This window comes from Cetorhinus maximus, chromosome 2 (assembly GCF_964194155.1).
Source record: "Cetorhinus maximus chromosome 2, sCetMax3.hap1.1, whole genome shotgun sequence".
Lineage (NCBI taxonomy): Eukaryota > Metazoa > Chordata > Chondrichthyes > Lamniformes > Cetorhinidae > Cetorhinus > Cetorhinus maximus.
In genome coordinates this window covers 81471870-81490941 of record NC_135880.1, presented here as the reverse complement: position 1 = coordinate 81490941, position 19072 = coordinate 81471870, and positions in this window count along the sequence as shown.

Genomic DNA, 19072 nt, shown 5'->3' with positions numbered 1-19072 from the left:
TACCTGGGGGTGCCTTTACTCTGAGGTCATTAATTAATCCTATCACGTTACACAATACCAAGCCTAATATAACCTGCTCTCTGGTTGGTTCCAGAACATGTTGCTCTAAGAAACTATCTCGAAAGCATTCTAAGAACTCCTCATCCAGGCTACTACTGCCAATTTGATTTTTCCAGTTTATGTGTAGACTAAAATCACCCATCATTTTTGCCGTCCCTTTATCACAAGCACACAATACTTTCTCTTGAATACTTTGTCCCACTCGGAGGGAGAGGACAGCCTTTGAGATTCCTGAGTGGATGACCCATGGGTGTCCAGCTGCCGCTCCTCCTCCCTTTGGGTGTTTGAGGGCCCCAGCCTGACTCCTTGAGGGGAAGGTTCACCTGAAGGGATGTTGAGGTGCTCCGTTTCCCTCTTGCATTGCCACTGCAGGAACTCACCCAGGGCTACTGCAATGGAGTGCAGGTCTGCGCGCATCTCCGTGTTCTATTGCACACCAGGGTCTCCAGGCATCTGCCATCCTTCCCATGCAGACTTTCATGTGCGCACATGTGGGCACCAGTTCATCAGAGAGAATCGCGTGCTAACCTGTAGAGGGCTTCCAGCAGCTCAGCTTGATGTTCCCCTGCCTTCAGCTCACTCTCCACGATGAATTGGAAGGCCAAATCCAGAGGCTCGTCATCTGACTCAGACCTCACAGGTGCCTCTTCCCCAGTAGCCCTCCGAGTTCAGGGGAACTCGGCTGAACCTGCCTCCTCCTCTGCGGACATGTGTCATTGCGGTGACCACCGGCTTATGAAACCAAACCTGCTCAAGGTCTAAGTCCCACCAAAGTGTGTGTCTCTGCGCTGGTGGAGGGCACTGTGATGGGTCTTCCAGGCTGCTTATTTCTAGCTCTTCAATGGAGCCCTCTTGGCTGGAGGTGAGGACCTGGATGGAACTGAGGGACTGGCTGGCTGAGGGCATCGGTCTCTTGGGAGAGTTCCCTGTGGACCAAAGTACAGATGATTAGTGCGTGGCAGCAGAGTCAAAAGTAGGAGAGAGAGCGCTCACAATTGCATTGAATGGGGGATGATGTGATGCAGGATCCTCGCGTGGGTGTTTGCCTCTGACCTCACAGCCACCACAGGCACGATCCAAGTCCTCTCCAGTCAGTGCGATGGCACACTCCTCAAAGTGAGTGACGGGCCTAATGTGGGCCACTCCACCCCAGGAGTGGGACCTCTCCCTGCTGCTGTGGGCCAGCTTCTCCTGCATGAAAACAGATGGAAAGAGTGTGAGCAGGATGCAATTCACTGCATGGAATATTTGCGTGGTGAGTGGAGCCATGGATGGGATGAGGACACGAGTTCTACAGGATATGAGCCCGATGGAAATGTGAGGGTGTGTGAGGGTTAGGGGTGTTGTCCCTTGAGGTGTGAGATCCCTGTGCATGTGTGATGGGTTTGTGAGTGTGTGAGTTGAGAGTGATGAGGTGGTTGACTTAACCTGGGGGAACAGATGAGACCATTCATCCTCTTCCTGCACTGAATAGCTGACCTCCTCTGCATTCAGTGGTGCTGACCGCCACTGCTCCCACCTCCCAGGCCGGATTGATGACTCTGGTGTAGCTCCTGTGGCCAGGGGTAGAGGTCTTCACGGCAGCCTTCCACTGTGCCCAGCAGGTACCCCAGAGAGGCGTCACCAGATTTGGGGGCTGCCGTTTTCTTTGATTTTGGGTCCATCTGTCACCTGGACCTGTCCTTGTCTGAAGACATAAAGTAGGCTGCGCTCTGCTGTGCTTTAAATACAGCGCCCAGAACAAGGAAGTGCTGAGGCCACGGCCTGGCCAGCAAATCTAAGCCTGCCCACCAGCGATGCAGAGTGTTTCCCATGAATGCATTATTAGTGAGGTGGGACGATACAGCCTGAAAGCCCGCCATTGCAGCTGGCGGGTAACACATTTTTCATGCCCACTACAGCACTTAGAGCAAAGGTGGGACAATTCCGCTCTTAGTAAAGGGCACAAATCCTGACTTTCTGACTCGGAGGCAAGAATGTCACCAATTCAGCCAAACTGACACACAGTGAGAGTTGATATGTAAATTATGCTCTCAATCATTGACAGATGAAGGTATTGCATTTCAGCAGACAGCAGCAAAGTGATTTCTCTTTAATATTGAATATATGACTCAAGGCAATATGATATGCAGTATACTTTACTGACCATTACAAACTTCAGTGTATATTAAATATAGAATCAATGTATTGATAGCAAAAATTGTATTCAGCTTTTAAACAGGGACTGTTTCAATGGGCCTTGCTCTGTGAGATAAGAATTAAAATTATACATTACCCCCCTGTACATGTTTAAAAGTTTTCCCTCATAGCTTTATTTAATGTTTCTTGGCGGCCATCTGTAGTTGCTTTATCCACAGATTTAACAAAGTGCTTTTGTCCTTAACACAAGATTTTTTTCCTCGCACTAAACTTAATAATTTGGTCTTTGTGGTAATGTGCATCCATAGTGGTACCTATAGCTGTACCTGTAATCTCAAATAATTTTTACAGTGTTTCTGTTTTGGTGGATTTGTCATAGTCAATGCCTTTCTGGGGATGATGTAATTGGATCAGCTGCCTCTACCACAGAGTGCTGGTTGTTGATATCATTCAGCTCTGCAAGAAGTAAAAACATACTCCAATCAACCTTGTTGGGTGAATTTTGTTCCATTTTTACATCTCCTTATCTCCTAAAGATGCATAGTCTTTGCTAAGGCATGTTATGGTTGTACAACCATTGGCTGGCCTCTGGGGCACCACCTAAGTGACTATTCTTTAGATGTTAGCCCAAGACAGCGAAAGTCTGCAAGCTTTTTGACTATCACGTCCAAAGCTAATCCTACATTCAAATGACATCCATACATAGGCACTTCCCAGCAGTTATTGGATGGCAACCAGTTGCAATCCTAGCTAATTTGTTTTCCACTTTCCAGGCCAGTGGTGTCAACACAAATACACAGCAAGAATTTTACTGAGACTTTTCTTTCTGGAGATTCCTAAGTTATTATAACTAAGGGAATTTAGATGTAGAGAAGCCATTCAAACAAATTGTGCCTTCAAATTTTTTTTAAAATGTAGTCTGGTGCATAGGGGTTTCAAGTTGCCATGACCGGGTGAGGAGTGGAATGGCTCACCTCTCTTCCACTTCTCAGTTGACCACAACTGGTGTTTTTGAAATGGTTTTGAATGTGATTGAAGATTTTTTATGAATAAAGTATATTTTTACAATAAAAAAAAACAACTGGTGTTTTTAAAAGAGCTTGCTTACCAATTCAGTGAGTGTTTACATGCTATGACTGTAAAAGAGAGGTTTTCTTCTAAGTTTTAAATGAAAAGGAAGTAGTATTTATTGTACTTAATATCCAATCTATAAAAAATAATAAATACACTCCAACTCTCACTCATACAGGCATTCAAGAGGTTCACACGCACACACACACACACACACACACACACAGTCACATGACCTTCCTTCACAAACTAGTCAGTTACTAAACATGGTCATAACAAAGATAAAAACAAAAAACTACTGCGGATGCTGGAAATCCCAAACAAAAACAGAATTACCTGGAAAAACTCAGCAGGTCTGAACCCTGTTCTGTTGAAGGGTCATGTGGACTCAAAACGTCAACTCTTTTCTTCGCCACCAATGCTGCCAGACCTGCTGAGTTTTTCCAGGTAATTCTGTTTTTGTTATGGTCATAACAAGCTCATTCCAATTGTTTAAGGTAATTAGATTAAGATGGTCAGTGGGGTCCTCTTCTCAGCCGGGTCCATTGTCCAAAGTGATTGAGTTTAATGGCTTGGCCCTCACCTATCTGAACAATTAGATTACGTCTGAACGTTTGAGTAGTTCAGGAGATGGCAATTCACACTCATTTAAGCTTATTGTCCTTGGTGGGCCACCACCAGACAGCCTACATTCTGATAGCTTTGTAAATTGCAATGTGTATATACACAGATGTCCATCTGCTGCTCCTCCCCCCCTCCGGTTGCCCAAGGGCCCTGGCCTAAATCCTTGAAGGGAAGGAGCACCTGGAGGGGCGTTGAGGTTCCCCTTTCCCCTCTCGCGTTGCCACTGCAGGAACTCACCCATGGCTACCGTGATAGAGTGCAGGTCTGCACGCATCTCCACGTTCTGTTGTACCAGGGTCTCCACGGCATCTGCCAAACTTCCCATGGAGGCCTCCATTCACGCAGGTATGGGTACCACTTCATCAGAGAGCAGGCGGACGCATTTCTCTGACTCGCGTGCCATTCTGCTAAGGGCTTCCAACAGCTCCGGGTGATATTCCCCCGCCTCCTGCTGACTCCCCAAGATGAGTTGGAAAACCGAATCCAGAGGCTTGTCATCTGACTCGGACCTTACAGATGCTACTTCCCTAGCAGTTGTCCTGCTGCGGACATGTCTCCATGCGATGACGACCAAACTGTGAACCCAAGCCTGCTCTAGATCTAGGTCCCACCAAGGTATGCGTCTTAGCGCTGCTGGAGGGTGTGGGTGAGCGCTGTGACCGGTCCTCAATAAGGGTGTCATCAGATGCTTTTCCTGAGGTGTCTTTAGGACTTGAATCGAGGATTTGGCCCGTGGTCCCCCTCAGCTGCTTCCCAGATGTGCCTGTGAAAGCAAGGAGAGATAATTAGGATGTGGCAGGGGACTGCGGAACAGGGGAACAGCATGGTTGTCTGATGGATGTCGCACTGCTGGATCCTCACTTGGTTTAGCACCGCCGACCTCACTGTCAGCACAGGAGTGGTCCAGATCCTTGCCGGCCAGCTGGATGGCTCTATTTTCAAAGCCTGTGAGGACCTTGATATCGGGCCTTCCTCTACCAGTCTACGGCCTCTCCCTTTTGTTGTGTGCCAGCTTGTCCTGCATAGAGACAGATGGAGAGAGATTAAGCAGGATGAATGCCAGGCCAGGTGAGAAGGATGCCTGGCATCTGTGGGTGGTGGGTGGCGCCATGGACGAGATGAGGACACAGTCCACAGGGCAAATGAAGCTGTGTGCAAGGGACTGAATGGTGCTGTCCTTTGAACTGGCAGTGAGTGAGATCCCTATGGATGTGTGATAGGTTTGTGAGTGTGTGAGTTGAGATGATGAGAAGAGTGACTTACCCTGGTGGAACAGAGGAGATCATTCATCCTCTTTTGGCACTGGGGGGCTGTCCTCTTTTGCAGGTAATTGGTGCTGACCACTGCTGCCACAGCCTCTCATGCTGGATTGGTAACCTTGCTTGCTGGTCTTTGCCCAGTGTGGGGGTAGAGGGCATCATGGCGGCTCTCCACTGCATCTAGTAGGTGCCCAAGGGAGGCGTCGCTAAATTTGGGGCAGCATGATTCCTCCCTTTGGCAGCCATGACTTTGAAACAGCTTTCGATTCCTCAGAGAGTACTAGCTCTGTGCAGGATCACCCTTTAAATATGACGCCTGGATTACTGAAGGCCTGTGGTGACGGTGGGTCAAGAAAATCAGAGGCCACCTGCCAGCAATCTGGCTTGTTTCCCAGAAATACATTATTAATGAGGTGGGATGCGTCGGGATTGGGATGATAAGGCAAGAAAACTTGCCATTGCGGCTTGCAGGAAAAACGTCCTTTTTCCCGCCCACTACCGCACTTTGTGCACATCTGGGACGATTTTGCCAATAATTCCATAGTCTCAATGAATATACGTTTCCTTGAGGAATTAAAAACCCCACTGGAAAGTGGAAAAGTGATAGAAGCATGGCTTACTAGGGAAATTAACGGTAGTATTAGGTTTAAAAGAAGTTTAGACTGTTGCCAAAAAGAATGCTTACCCTAAGGATGAGGAGGGATTTGAAAATTAGCAAAGGGTGACCACAACATTAATAAAGGGGGGGAAATAGAATGAGAGCAAAGTAGCAAGAAATATAGGGTGGAATTTTCCGTGCCCGCTATCAGCAGGCATGATAGGTGGCGGGCGCAGACAATATGGCACAATCTGGTTAATGATGGCGGGAAGTCAGGTTGCAATCATCCGTTCAGCCCGCCAACGGCAGACCGCATTTCCCACCACTGCTCGGCAGGGAGCTCATTGTAATACACCAGAATCTCATTAAAAGGCCATCCCGCTAGGCTCTGGACCCTCGCCAGATCATCCACCCACATCGGCGGGAAAGCAGGTCAGCATGCTTCACAACAGCACACAGGCGACAGGCACTTGGTAGCCTTTACTTTTGGGGAACTGAGGTGAGTGAACAGTATCCACAGCTCGCCAAGGTTGTCCATTGCTTTGCGATGCCAGGGGGCCTGGGTGAAGTGCTGCCCTGCCTCGGAGGCGACGTTTATCGGCAGGTTGGTGTCTGGGGGCAACCGCTACCTGGCCCCGGAGGTGACTGAACTCAGGGTGGGGGTGTCTGGGGGCAACTGCTGCCCTGGCGTTGGATCCCGTGCCCAAGCAATCGAGGTGGGGGGCAGGATAGGCGGGGGCAGTGGCCATGCAGAAGGGACACCTGTATAAACTGACCATCCCTCTGCAACTGAGACAGATCAGCGATATGATTGGGATCAGGCTCCTAGCCTGCCGACCCAAGCAAGCAATGCGGAGGCACCAATGTGCCACCAAGCCCTCCAGGCTTTACCCCCCATGACCCCAGCACAGACTGCAAGTCTGCAACCACTTTACTGGACTACGCAGCAGTTGGACTGCACAAGTTGTACAATCTCCTCACCAACGCTGGCCATGTAACAGTCACTGCTGGAGGTGCTCACAGCCCCTTGCAATCTCAGCATCCTGGTTTGGACCAGTGTCCCTCATGTCACAGGTTGACAGGGCAGCCATGCAGTGCACTCATCTCTGGCCATCTGAGGAGTGGTCAGCACTTCCTGGGAAGCCTTAATGGGTGGTCACACAGGGCCAGAAAAGGTGCTAAGTACAGCCATGCTAACCATCTCTCTCTCGTTCATGCTGCTGCAGCAGGACCACATCAGGTGCATGGAGCCTAATGGCCTAGTTGTATGCCTGATGGCCTAGAGAGGGCATAGAAGATGGAGGAAACAGCGACTGAGGCTCCGGGCTGCGCAAAGGCAGGAGCAGCAACCTCACGAAGGAGGGAGTGCTGGGGCTCCCGCACACACAGCCCAGGAGCGACTGCAAGCTGTGGCTGGTCGGCGCCTAGTTACACCCAGGGTCTGTAGACGCCATCTGTCGTTCCTGCAGATGACTGAGAACCAGTGTTGCTGATGACTACACATGTCTAGGGACCTGGTGGCTCACATCTGCCACTTACTGTGGGGCTTGCCGCCAAGGGGACATGGAAGGCATCCACTGCCAGTGGCTGTGAAAGTGACTGCGGCACTCAATTTCTATACTAGTGGCTCCTTTCAGGGCTCCACAGGTGACCTCTGTGGGATCTCACAATCCACCACCCACAAATGCATCCATGAGGTCATTGATGCCATCTTCTCCATGGCACACAACTTTGTGCATTTTGCCCAGGACTGGGACAGCCAGGATGCAAGGGTCATTGGATTTGCCCTGATCTCGGGATTCCCACAGGTGCAGGGTGTGATTGACTGCACTCATGTGGTGCTCAGATCTCCATCGCTACACTCAGTGAACTTCATCAACCACAAGGGCTTCCACTCACTGAATGTGCAGCTGGTATGTGACCACCAGAAACGCATCCTGCAGGTGTGCACACGGTTTCCAGGGACTATGCACGACGCCTAAATCCTGAGTCACTCGCAGATCCCTGCAGTCTTCCAGGGTCCACAGAGGCTGCAGGGTTGGCTCCTTAGGGAGAAGGGCTACCCGCAGAGGCCGTGACTAATGACACCCGTGCAGCGGCCTCAGACTGCAGCAGAGCGACGCTATAATGAGGCTTATGCAGCAGCTAGCAACTTGGTGGAGCAGACCATCGGGATTCTGAAGATGAGGTTCCAGTGCCTGGACCGGTCTGGTGGAGCCCTGCAATACAGTCCACAGAGGGCGTCACGCATCGTCGTCGTCTGCTGCGCCTTTTACAACCTGGCGCTGCAATGGGGAGATGAGCTGGCTGAGGAGAAGCTGGAGGTCTCCTCCGATGAGGAGGATGCAGAAGGAGATGAGGGTGAGAGGGTCCTTGATGGTGACAACAACACGGATGAGGCTTTCGCACTGGCTAGACAATGCAGGGGCACTCGGCAGGCCATCACAGCTGCCAGATTTGTGGAGAATGATGACGACATGCAGTGAGGTGACCCCATAGATCCTCACATCGCAGTTCTGAACGTTTGATTCCAATCTGGTTTATCTCAGCGCCAATACCCTCTGTGAGAATTCTCCTGTCATGGAGATGCAGTGGAGGCCCAAATAGTTGCTTGATTGCAGGAGGACACTCCATGAATCTTCACATGGCCTCTGAGAATTTCTGATTCCTGTCTGGCTGAGGAAAGCTTGCTTGCGCTCCATGGTCAGGGCCATCCCATAGAGACACAGCCATGAATTCGATGCTGTGCCCACCTTCACCACCTGAGCCCTACAGCAGCTGGTGCACAGCATCACTGGCTGCAGATGCTGGTGTGATGAGGGCCAGCCCCACCTTAAATGTGCTATTTAGCACACAGAGAGTACAGGAGAACTCTGTGGCGCCTGCCCACTACACTCTGGCAGCAATGACCAACATTGCTAAGGAGCAGGCATCAGTAATGTTTCCAGGGAGTGTGGGGCTGGACCATCACTTTGGTCTGAAGGCCGCACAGAGCACAGGGAAGAGGCCCTAGACTGAGACACCAGCCTTTTATCTTGTGCAGAAAGGTTTCACATCTGAGTGACAAGAACACTGCTCATCAGAACAAGGAGCCACAGGCAGGGAGACATTCTTAGGAATTTATTGACAACAGTGAACAGTATGTACAAGTGACCAACACCCGTGCCCAGGCTGTGCAACTACTTTTCCTTAACTGTCCTAACCCTGCCACTATGTCTAGGAGATCCCCAGACATCCACAGCGGAGGTGGAGGCAGCCTGCTGACTGTGACGCCCTGTCTGATGACTTTGGCAGGCATCCTCTGGAGGGCCGAGACTTTGACAGCCCTGGCCTGCTTTTCGAGTCCAGCTTTGTGGCAGTGGCACCATCCTCGCCCTGTGAAGCTGGAGCTGCGGAGGTCACAGGAAAAGGGGATGCAGATGGGCCAGACACTCCCAGGGTCACCTGAGTGGATGGCCCTGGGGTGTGCACCTGCTGATCCTCCTCCCTATGGGTGCCTGAGGGCCCCTGGCTGACTCCAGGAGGGGAAGGGGTAGCTGGAGTGAGATCGCGCTGCCGGGCACCCTTCTCACGTGCAGAGGGCCAACTATGGCATCAACAATGGAGTTGAGCCTGCGCAGCAGTGCAAGAGCAATGTCCTGGACCAAGGTCTCCATGACGGCCACCATCCTGCCAGTGTTGACCTCAGTGCATTGCAATGCCGGCGCTATCACCTCAGCCTGAAGATGGACGGACTCCTCCATTGTGCCTTGTAATCTGAGGAGTGCAGCAGACATCCCTCCCTGATGTTCCCAAACTTACCTTTGCAGCTCCATTAACTGTGACATGACTGAGTCCAGAGGCTTATCATCTGACTCAGGCTCAACAGGTTCCTGGCCTCCAGCAATCCTCCGAATGCCGGGTACCTGGAAAGTCCCTGCCTCCACCTGCTGTGGATCAGGCTATGTATTGTGCTCACCAGTTTGTGTTCCCATGCCTATTCTAGAGTCAGGTCACACCGAGGTGTGTGTCTCTGCGCTGGTGGAGGGTGTGGGTGAGCGCTGTGACGAAACTTCGAGGAGGGTGCCGTCAGATTCCCCTTCGGAGATTTCTTCGGGTCTTGATTGGAGGCCCAGGGTCATGGACTCTATTGGCTGTTTGGCAGATGTGCCTGTAAAAGCAAGGGGAGAAAATTAGTGCATGGCAGTGGCCTGTGAAAGAGGACACATCACTCACAGCATGGTTGTCTGGTGGATGTTGCACTGCTGGATCCTCATTTGATAGAGCAGCGCCAACCTCACTGTCAGTGCAGGAGCAGTCCAGATTCTGGCCAACCAGCTGGACTGCTCTGTTTTCAAAGGCCATGAGGACCTTGATTTTGGGCATTCCACCACCGGTCTGCAACCTCTCTCTCTTGGTGTGTGCTAGTTTTTCCTGCATGGATCGAGCTGGAGAAAGTGTAAGCAGGACGCTGGCCAGGCCAGATGATAGATGTGCCTGGTCTGTGCAGGTGGTGAATGGTCCCATGGACGGGCTGAGGACAATGAAGGTGTGTGAGAAAGAGTGAATGGTGCTGTCCCTTAAACTGGCAGTGAGTGAGGGCCCTGTGGATGTGTGATGTGTGAGTTGCGAGTGATGAGAAGAGTGACTTACCCTGGCAGAACGAAGGAGATCATTCATCCTCTTGCAGCACTGTGTGGCTGTCCGTTTCTGAAGGGTGTTGGTGCTGACCACAGCTGCCATCACCTCTCAAGCCGGATTGGTCACAATGCTGCCCATCCTGCGGCCAGAGCAGGGGTACGGGACATCCCGGTGGGCCTCCACAGCATCCAGCAGTCACTTGAGGAACTCATCATTTAACTTGGGGGCTGCGATCTTTTATCTTCTGCTGGCCATGTCTCCCAAGCCGCGGTGATAAGCTGGTAGCGATAAGCGGTGTGCTGGCGGCTGCCTTTTAAACATGGCAGCCGGTGTGATGCAACGGCAGGGTGATGGCGGGAGGGCGAATGAGAGCCCACCCACCATTGAAATGCGTGTTTCCGGGAATGCATAAATAATGAGGTGGGTTTGGGACAATACGGCGTGAAAACCTGTCATCGCAGCCGGCAGATAAAATATCGCTTTACCCACCTGCCACCGCACTTAGTGCAAATCTGGGAAAATTCTACCCATAAAGTCAGATCATTAGAGATTTTTCAAGTATGTGAAAAAGAAGGTATGGCAAAGGTAAATGTGGGTCCCTTATTGGCAGTGACAGAAGGAATTATCTGAGAAATGGTACTGTTTTTGTCTGCTTATATAAGGAAAGATATACTTGCCTGAGAGAGTATGCAACAAAGGTTGACTAGATTGATTCATGGGATGAGAGGGCTGTTCTATTGTTGAGATTGAGTAGAATGGGCTTGACAGGGTGGATACTGAGCTGTTACTTACTATTTGCCAGATGATACTGCCACCCCATTCACAAACATTCACTCCCTCCACCATCGACGCGCAGTAGCAGCAGTGTGTACCATCCAAACGATGCACTGCAGCAACTCACCAAGGCTCCTTCAGCAGCACCTTCCAAACCCATGACCACTACCATCTAGAAGGACAAGGGCAACAGACATATGGGAACACCACCACCTGGAGATTCCCCTCCAAGCCGCTCACCATCCTGACTTGGAAATGTATCGCTGTTCCTTCACTGTTGCTGGGTCAAAATCCTGGAAACTTCTTCCTATTAGCATCGTGGGTGTACCCACACCACATGGACTGCGCGGTTCAAGAAGGCAGCTTACAACCACCTTCTCAAGGGCAAGTAGGGATTGGCAATAAATGCTGTCCTAGCCAGCGATGCCCACATCCTGTAAATGAATAAAAATAAAATTTCCTCCAGCTGGGGAGTCTAAAACTAAAGAAGACTCAGGGTAAGGAGTTAAAATTTAGGGTTGAAATGAGGAGGAAATTTCTTCACTCAGAGGTATGAGTCTTTGGAATTCTCTACCTGTAGAGGCATATGGATGCTTAATTGTTGAGTATATTCAAAACTGTGGTCAATAGATTCTTGGGCACAAAGGGAATCAAGGAATATTGGTACTGGGGAGTAAACTGGAGTCAATGTAGAAGCTATGACCTTATTGAATGGCAAAGAAGGCTCATGGGGCCATTTGGCCTAATCTTGCTCTTAATTCTTATGATGTCATGATGTTTTAAAACACAATCTGAGATTCACAGGTTATGAAAGCCTTCATGAGGACAAAATTGAACCACTAGTTTTATAGAATTGAACAATATTTAAAAGAAGATATATTGAAAAACTGTTTCATATCAGTCATTGTCTTAAGTATGCTGTATTGTTCAAGTTCTTTTGGAAATGGAGCTCTGTCTTTCTGCAACAACAGGGGGAACAAAGGTTGCCAATATATTATAATTATTTAAATTAACTCTTGAGGAAGCTAGTACTCACTATACAGTGATGTATTTGAGAGCCCCATGACAGAGAGTGAAATTGAAACAATTGCTCGCATTTGTAGATAGGTATTATGGAACTGTGATATCATTAAAAGGCAATAAGTAGTTTTTCCAATGGCAGAGCTGGGTAAGGCCGTGACTGAGTGACCCATACAGAATTGGTTCAATTCTGGTTCATACTCAACTAATATCCACTAGGGTGTCAGTAATGCACTATAATTAGTCTCAGCCCCCTTAAGTCAGCAAGAGAGAAAATAGCACAGGGTCTCACTCTTGGGTCACTATCCAGCAACTCCTGTAATTAAAGGTGTTTAGGCACAGGGTCAGGATGGACCTGATGGGCAGTGATGCCCTTTATGATAAGATAATCTGGCAACAATCATGTTCTGGGTTGACATGTAAGGAATGAACAGTGGGCCAGGAACTAGGGAAGTCAACAACGTAAGAAAAAGGACTCGAGGGAAAAGATTGCCTGAAAGAAAGAAAGGGAAAGAAAACTTACTAATTTTATTGTGCCAAAACTTACTAGTATTTACGATACCTGATAAAGATTACCTTGCAGTCATAACTTTCGGAGGTTCATGACTGTAAACCTGCAAGTTACAATAACTAATGCTGCAATATGAATGTTTGACATCATTGCCATTTTTAATGAGATGGTAATGGAGGTATTAACCCATCTATTTATATTAAATGTTTTCTATCTAGCATCCTATTTCCGCTCTTCTTTCTTGCTTCATAATTTTCTTGTCACCCTTTTCTTTCACATTAGGGTGTCAAACCTGGATGTTATGTAAGGTATCTCTGTTTAATACTATGCTTGAGTTTTAGTCCTCCCAATGCTTGGTGGCACTGCTGCTCTTATGAACTCCATCTCTCAAGTTCCTTCTTCATGACCATACTGCTGGTAAGTTTACATTTATTCTTAACTTACCCTCCAGTGGAAAGTTATTTAAAATTCTAAAATTAAGTTTAACATGCAGATGACACTTCCAGATTACTCTTGCTGCTTCCCTCAAGCCTTACTTGCACTGCCATTGGGAGGTCTTATGACTTAGGCTGCTTATCCTATCATCAGACTTGCCTCCTTGCCAGTGCTAACTACCTGCCCATCCCATTTTCCATGCTGCACCATCCCCCTTGGTCCTATGGCTATTCACTCATCTATCCTTCCCATTAATGATGGTTACTACCAGCACTCTTTCATGTTGTTCTCCCATCCCTCGTTCAACAATTTTCCTGACAGGTCCCTGTCCTTTTCATTGGTTTGTTAGTGGTAAGTTAACTAGAAGTTAGAGATCCTTCCCTTTCATTTTACTTATTGCTACCTTGCACCCTGAATGAATCTGTATCGCCAGTCATGACCTGTGAGCGTGCAGACCTGTAAATACATCCTTGCACCATCTGCAAGTGCTTTCACTACTGAATCAGCACCCTGTACCTGCCACCAGACAATGCAGTCTGCTGCACATTGTGGCCCCCTTCCCTGTCCCCTATGCTTGATCTTGCCATCCACTGCTTTCTACTCAAAACAAAAGTAGAAAGAGAAGCAGAAGACAAGGTAGGAGAGGGTGAGAATCAGCAAAACTAAGACGACAAAGCCATGACAAAGAGGAACCATGTACACCAACTTCCCATGAGCCATATTGTGGGAGATCTGATAATTTAGAATGTATGAACTAAAAATACCAAAGAGAGGAATACGGATAAATTAAACATTCATCTGCTATAATCAGCAACAGTACTTTCAAGGCCATCGTCTCCAACCTTCTGTCTGCATTCAGTTTACTAATGTCTCTGGCTGTATATTCCAGCCTGTACATTAATCATATTGGTCAATTCAGAGAGTATCTACAGGCAATGCAACAATGATGTCAGAGATTAATGTTAATCCATCAGTCGTTCTTGAAATATTACATGTTGATATCACTAAAATTGTTTTGTGGAAGTTGAAAACCCAAGAATTAAGAGTAGTTGTTGATAGCTGTCAGATGCTCTTAAAAAAAATGATAATACTTTCAAGACACAATATTAAAGACTATAGCGAAAAAGCAGAAATAGAAGTTGATATGTTGCCAGTAAAGATTGATTGATCCTGTTATTATATGATATTCTTAATTCTATAACATACTTATCTCTGACATTATTTCCTTCAGTAAGAACATAATATAATTTTGGGACCAAGATTTGAAACTTTTGTTCCAAGCACTGAAATTTGTTTTTTTCCCTTGTTTTTTTTTTTCAATTCTCACCCTTTTTTCTGTGCTTCCATCCTCTCTTGAAGAAAATGACCACAGGAACATGATTCCTTGGGACCCCACAAAGCTCTCGTCCTTCCCATTTTTGACATATGTGTCTTCACAGTGGAAGACATGAGTGACATCCCCAAAGTTCAAGAGAGTCGGGGGGCAGAGGTGAGTATGGTGGCCACTACCAAGGAGAAGGTGCTAGGAAAACTGAAAGGTCTGAAGGTGGATAAATCACCTGAACCAGATGGATTACACCCCAGAGTTCTGAAGGAGATAGCTGAAGAGATAGTGGAGGCGTTAGTGGTGATCTTTCAGGAATCACTGGAGTCATGGAGGGTCCCAGAGGACTGGAAAATCACTAATGTAACCCCCCTGTTTAAGAAGGGAGTGAGGCAAAAGACGGGAAATTACAGGCCGATTAGCCCGACCTCGGTGGTTGGTAAGATTTTAGAGTCCATTATTAAGGATGAGATTTCAGAATACTTGGAAGAGCATGGTAAAATCGGGCAAAGTCAGCATGGTTTCATCAAGGGGAGGTCATGCCTGACAAATCTGTTAGAATTCTTTGAAGAAGTAACGAGTAGGTTAGACAAAGGAGAGCCAATGGATGTTATCTACTTGGACTTCCAGAAGGTCTTTGACAAGGTGCCGCACAGGAGGCTGCTCAGTAAGATAAGAGCCCATGGTGTTAGAGGCAAGGTACTAGCATGGATAGAAGATTGGCTGTCTGGCAGGAGGCAGAGAGTGGGGATAAGGGGGTCCTTCTCAGGATGGCGGCCGATGACTAGTAGAGTTCCGCAGGGGTCAGTGTTGGGACCACAATTTTTCACTTTATACATTAATGATCTAGATGAAGGAACTGAGGGCATCCTGGCTAAGTTTGCGGATGATACAAAGATAGGTGATGGGGCAGGTAGTATTGAGGAGGCGGGGAGGCTGCAGAAGGATTTGGACAGGTTAGGAGAATGGGCAAAGAAGTGGCAGATGGAATACAATGTGGGGAAGTGTGAGGTCTTGCACTTTGGTAGGAAGAATAGAGGCATGGACTATTTTCTAAATGGGGAGAGAATTCAGAAATCTGGAGTGCAAAGGGACTTGGGAGTCCTAGTCCAGGATTCTCTTAAGGTTAACTTGCAGGTTGAGTCGGTAGTTAGGAGGGCAAATGCAATGTTGGCATTTATTTCGAGAGGACTAGAATATAAAAGCAGGGATGTGCTGCTGAGGCTTTATAAGGCTCTGGTCAGACCACGTTTAGAATATTGTGAGCAATTTTGGGCCCCGTAGCTCAGAAAGGATGTTCTGGCCCTGGAGAGGGTCCAGAGGAGGTTCACGAGAATGATCCCAGGAATGAAAGGCTTAACATATGAGGAACGTTTGAGGACTCTGGGTCTATACTCGATGGAGTTTAGAAGGATGAGGGGGGATCTGATTGAAACTTACAGAATACTCAAAGGCCTGGATAGAGTGGACGTGGGGAAGATGTTTCCATTAGTAGGAGAGTCTAGGACCCGAGGGCACAGCCTCAGAGTAAAGGGAAGACCTTTTAGAACAGAAGTGAGGAGAAACTTCTTTCGCCAGAGGGTGGTGAATCTATGGAATTCATTGCCACAGAAGGCTGTGGAGGCCAGGTCATTGAGTGTATTTAAGACCGAGATAGATAGGTTCTTGATTGGTAAGGGGATCAAAGGTTACGGGGAGAAGGCGGGAGAATGAGATTGAGAAACTTATCAGCCATGATTGAATGACGGAGCAGACTCGATGGGCCGATTGGCCTAATTTCTGCTCCTATGTCTTATGGTCTTATGGTCTTGTATGAGTTAAACAATGAGGAGATGAAATTCAAACTCAGAGGGGCGCAAAATGGATAGGAGCTGATTGGGCCCTTCATTCTGTGAACTGTAGCTGATAGGGCCATGTGTTATATGGACAGTAGCAGATTGAGCTACCTGTGAAATGTCCAATTTCCCTTTCCATTGACCTCATCCTATCTGACTGGAGATGAACATTGTAAGTGAGTTCAATCCAGACCACACCAAGGGCAGAATTTTAAATGCAAAGGGGAGGCAGGGGGGTTAAAGTGCTGAAAAGTGGCGTCAGCTCTGGAACCTGACATGATCGTGCCTATTTCTGGGTTAACCCGGGCAGGTGAGCAGGAAACATCCATGGAGCTGCTGGGTAAGTAATTTCTAAAGGTAATTCCCTAATTAACTCAGAACTTAACCCAACATTCTGGCTTTAACAGCCAGTGCAAGGGCTTCCCAAGCTTTGTGCAACTTTTCAGAGTCAACCAGGTGAAAGTACAATGGGGTATGTTTTTACAGAGAAACTGACAAGCTGGGAAGCCTTCAAACAGTGAGACTAAATAGCTGCAGCCTTGCCTACGTGAGAGGTTACTGTTCATGACACTTCTGAGAATGTGCTCTTACTGCTTGATAGGCAATTTCCAACTTCTTGGAAGTCAGTTCACCTGTCTTGGACCTCACTCACCTCGATCTGCATTTCTCTCCCTTGCTGTCAGCTTGCATTGTGGCATGGCTTATGCAGCTCCACCTTGTACCTCTGATGAAGAGCAACAATGCCAATGGCACTAGCTGCAGCAGGAAGAACACCAGCAGCACTAACTATCTTCTTCTCAGCTACATGCCCCTTCACAGGGTGCAGAGATAAACACACAGGTCCAGCTGGAAGGAGGCGAGACCCCCAACACAGAATCTACAGGCAGAGGATCAGCTCTCTTGGCATACGTGCGCAGCAGTGCCTGAGGAGGCTCAGGTTGTCACGGCAGATTGTAGCTGACATCGACAGCCTCCTCGAACAAGACTTCCTTTCCAGCAGACCAGGTGAACATTGTCGCCAATGGCCATCAGACTGGGGAGAGAGGGAAAACCATTCCCCCCAATTCCCCGCTCTCACCCCCACTGACTCACAATACCACCCACCCCAGCCCCCATGCCAGCTGGCTGTTTCTCCCTGGAGCCCTACCCTCTCTTCTTCTGCAAGGTGAATACAGAGAGTTGTGAGTGTGAGCAATCGATTGTGTGGAGAAGAGGGAAGGTCAATATTTGTTGGGGGGTGACTGTGAGGCATGGATGTGAGATGGCAGAAATGATGAGGTTGTATGTGAGACTTAGCTGTTCACATGGGGAAGTGAGGTGTCTAGAGAGAGAGGAATGAGTGGAGCTGGAAGTGTGTTGTTCTCAGGAGTGTTGTACTGGAGAATGCTGGGAAAGTCAAAGTGTGGGGCTTAGAACCTGAATGTGCTCTGCCATTCACCTCCCCCACCCTTCTGAGGACCTTGAACCTCTTCCCCTCCACCCCCCATCCCCCACAGCACTGCGATAGGGTTCCCTTGGCCTCACCTTCCACCATACCAGCCTCCATATTCAGTGAATCATCCTCCACCATTTCTGCCACCTCTACCAGGATGCCACCACCCAACACATCTTCCCCTCCCACCCCCGTCAGCATTCTGAAGGGACCATTCCCCCTGAACACGCTGGTCCACTCCTCTACCACTCCCAATACCCTTCCCATGGCACCTTTCACAGGAGGTAAGACCTTCCCCTTTACCTCCTTTCTCCTCACCATCCGAAGCCCCAAACACTTCTTCCAGCTGAAACAATGATTTATATGTGCTTCTTTCCATTTAGTGTTTGCTGCTCACAATGTGGTTTCCCCCACATTGGGGAGACCAAATGTAGGTCAGGTGACCGCGTTGTAGAATACCTCTGTTCAGCCCATAAGCATGTCCCCAAGCTTCCTGTGGCCTGCCACTTTAATTCCCTACTTTACTCCAAAGCGGACATCTCTGTCTTCAGCCTACTGTAATGTTCCAATAGGAATAGTACCTCATCTTTTGATTGGACACTTTACAGCCTTCTGGACTCGACATTGAGTTCAGAAATTTCAGACCATAATGTCTGCTCTCCTTATTTTATCTCATTCTCTTTGCAGGTTTCGGTCTTAACCTTAGTTTTCTCATTTTTTGCTTTCGGACGGCAGTTGTTCATGATCTTGCCATGCCCACCTCCTCTAGATTCATCCTCTGCTTCTTTACTTGTCCTATTACCACTCCTTTAGCCACTCTCACCAACTATTTTGTCCTTGAATTTTTCCGATCTTCCACCCTATCACAGGCCTTTTGTTTTTTCCATTGTTTACCACCCCTCCCCCAATTCACCTCCTTAAAACCTATTTCCAACTTTTCCCAGATCTGATGAAAAGTCACAATCTGAAATGTTAACTCTGACAGGGATTTTCCTGCCCCGCCATGGGGGAATCCGCCGCCGGGGATTTGGCTGCCCAGCCAAAAGTCCATTGATTTTCGACGGGACCGGATGATCCTGGTGGCAGGCAGAGCCGGAAAACCCTGCCCTCTGTTTCCCTCTCCACAGGTGCTCCCAGACCTACTGAATATTTGCAGCATTTTCTGTTTCTACCCTTGAACCTCTTGATGTACTGTACTCAGGCTTGAGGGACCACACTCCTCAGTCACCTCCATCCATCCCTGCTTGCTTTGAGAGGTTGGCCTCTTTCGCCCATTGTTGGGGGAAACAAATCACCTCATTCCGCAGCAGGACCTCCAGGTTTTGTCAGAGATCCAGAGGGGCAGCCATCCCAGGTTTCCTTTCCCTTCC